The sequence below is a fragment of the Rattus norvegicus genome, chromosome X (assembly GCF_036323735.1).
Source record: "Rattus norvegicus strain BN/NHsdMcwi chromosome X, GRCr8, whole genome shotgun sequence".
In the NCBI taxonomy this organism is placed as follows: Eukaryota; Metazoa; Chordata; class Mammalia; order Rodentia; family Muridae; genus Rattus; species Rattus norvegicus.
In genome coordinates, this window is record NC_086039.1 from 79406321 (window position 1) to 79409174 (window position 2854).

General features: G+C 36.9%; 1 long non-coding RNA gene across 1 annotated transcript; it reads right to left on the reverse strand.

Annotated features, from left to right (window-relative positions):
* Nucleotides 1–631: 631 nt before the first annotated feature.
* On the reverse strand, nucleotides 632–2464 carry LOC120099373 (uncharacterized). Its single transcript, XR_005498532.2, has 2 exons — nucleotides 2249–2464; nucleotides 632–1019 (listed from the first exon to the last, which is right to left on the reverse strand). It is a non-coding gene; the product is annotated as an uncharacterized LOC120099373 (long non-coding RNA).
* Between the last annotated feature and the right edge of the window lie 390 nt (nucleotides 2465–2854).

The following is a 2854-nucleotide window of genomic DNA, read 5'->3' on the forward strand; positions in this document are numbered from 1 at the left end:
TTTACAGCAGTAAGAACCCTAATTAAGACAAAGTTCTTTGCTAAATTTTCTAACTTGCTTCCCATGAGACTTGCTCATTGTTCTGGCAAATTTAGGAAAAAGGTGTCTAGGAAGTGTCTTTGCAGCTTGTCTAATACAATTCTAGCAATGTATTATTCAACTATTCTCCTTGAACTGAGGTTATGAATATCTTCTGTCACTGATTATTCTCATGAAATCCTTAGTACTTGGTTTAGACATAATTCCTTTTTTTAAAAAACCTAAGTGGCAAATATCCTTCTCCATGTTACCCAGCTAGAATTGGGAGAGAGATAGGGACAGTCATCTTTTCCCATCTCTTCTCAGTGCCTTTCCTTTTATTAAACTACAATTGTGAACTATGTACTCTTAATACTGGCATTCTTAACTCTTGTGAAGTTACTTCACATATAAATAGCTGTTTCAGTAGGTGTGACTTTGAGGAGATAATTGCCTGAGAATTTTACTCAGCTGCTATCTTACTCTGTCTCCTGAAAAATCTTTCTGGTATTTTGTGTTTTGTTTTAGTACTTAGCAGCCTTCTGTGTTAACTTGAAGATCTCAGATTTAATATTTCTTTCAGTGGAGGGTCAGAGATCATTAAATTCCTTAGTTTATGTTTCTACTGGAAAATCTTTATTTTTCCTTCATCACTCAAGGGCACATTCATTAGATATGGTGTTCATGATTGACTTGTAAATTTTCTGGCAAGAAATCTGATATTTATTTCACTATTGTCCTGTGTTTGGAATGAGGTCCTCCTCCTCCTCCTCCTCCTCCTCCTCCTCCTTCTTCCTCTTCTTCCTCTTCTTCCTCTTCCTCCTCTACATCATCATCATCTTTGTCATTGCCATGGTCTTCTATGTTTTGACTTTCCTTTTTATCTTTCACTTATGAAATTTTTATTACAGTAGTCTTCAACTTAACCCTAGGATATTGGGCTTATGGATCTGTTTTCATTTCCATAACCAGATTTAAATTCCAGAAGTTAGTAATAATATCTATAAAAAAAGAATGGTAGAAATGACAAGTTACAGGCTGTTGTCACTTTTAGTGAAATGCAGGCTAACTTACACATCTCCAGTATCACTAGTTCTATTGCCATAACGACATAGAAGGTACTTCTTTTGGTCAGTTATTATCATTGTGTCACATATGTCAAAATCAACAAAAGATTTTTTTTTAATTATAGTTTCACTGGCTTTACTGATGCTTCTCTGTCTTCATTGCTATTAGCTCTGCTTTCAAACAGAATATCAATGTGAAAAGGATAAAGTTCTTGGTGATCCAGAAACAAAGAAACTGAAAAGATGGATCTGGGATAAAACACATCCTTCAAAGGCATGTCTTGATTGTCTTACTTTCTCTAATTGGACTTACTTTCTAAAGTATCCATTCTTCAAAACTCCTCAATCTGAAAACCAAGTGTACTGGCTGTTTTTATGTGTCAACTGGACACAAGCTGAAGTTATCACAGAGAAAGGGACCTGAATTGAGGAAATGCCTCCATTAGACCCAGCTGTAAGGCATTTTCTCAACTAGTGACCCAAGAGGGAGGACCAAATCCATTGTGGGTGGTGCAGTCCCTGGGCTGGTAGTTCTGGATTGTATAAGACAGCAAGATGAGCAAGTCAGGGGGAAGCAACCCAGTAAGTAACATCTCTCCGTGTTCTATGCAACAGCCGCTGCTTCCTATTCTGTGTGAGTTCCAGTTTTGAATTCCTTTGGTGATGAAGAGCAATGTGAATGTGTAAGCTGAATAAACCCTTTCCTCCCCGACTTGCTTCTTGGTCATGATGTTTGTGCAGGAATAGAAACCCTGACTAAGAAACCAAGATAATACCAATTCACTGTGAGAGGTAATTTAAGATACAAACATAACATTCTTACCCTGGCCATCAAGGGCTGATGACTAACTCATAAAACTAAATCTGTTTACTCTCAATTCTCAGTTGCTCCTTCACTACCAAAAGGAAGGAGTCCAAAGTATCTTTTCAGATTCAAGACAAATTGTTAGCTGTAAGAAAACTAGATGCAATGAAACAGACCAACACCACCATTTTAAAAACTAGAAATAAGAATATAACAATCATGCCAAAGCAAGAACAAATCCAGCAGAGAAAATAATACATTCTGTATCTTCACACCATCAAGGTTAATAAGTGACATAATGTAATCCCCAATATGCTTGACCAGTTCCTTTACTGTGTGTTTGCTAGCTGTAGCTTACCTGATTTATTTGTGAGCTAGATATGCTTTCTATTTATGGCTTCTCTCATCAGACCTTCTTTATTCCAAGTATCTTGGATGGATTAGAGTTTCTATTACAGATATGACTTCACTGTCATGGCTTAGTACATTGGCCTTTCAGCTACTATTTCTAGACCTTGAGTTCACTCCACATACTGTTGGGCCTTCAAGGTTTTCCTTTGAAATTTCCTTGGAAGCCTCTATGACATCACATCTCTCATATCTTTGACAACAAATCACATGGGCTCTATATACACATAGCAACAGAACTCTATGCAAGACAACAAGGTTACTCATTGATGTGAGTAGTGCTTGCACCCTAGATGTTATGGCCTGTGGGTGTCTAGACAGCTGAATACAATTGAATGAATATTAAGAAAACAACTTCCTAGGAAGCCCTGTAGGATTAGGACTCCCAATACTCTGTTTTCAAATAAAATGTTTATATTTTCCCACCTTTGGGTCAGCTGGAGAAAGGATGTTGCTGAAGAAATTAGCTTCCCTTAAATGATGCTAATCTCTTCAATGATCAAATTTTCTATGGATACAACTTTCACCTTGTCTCCTTTATTATAATATGACAAAA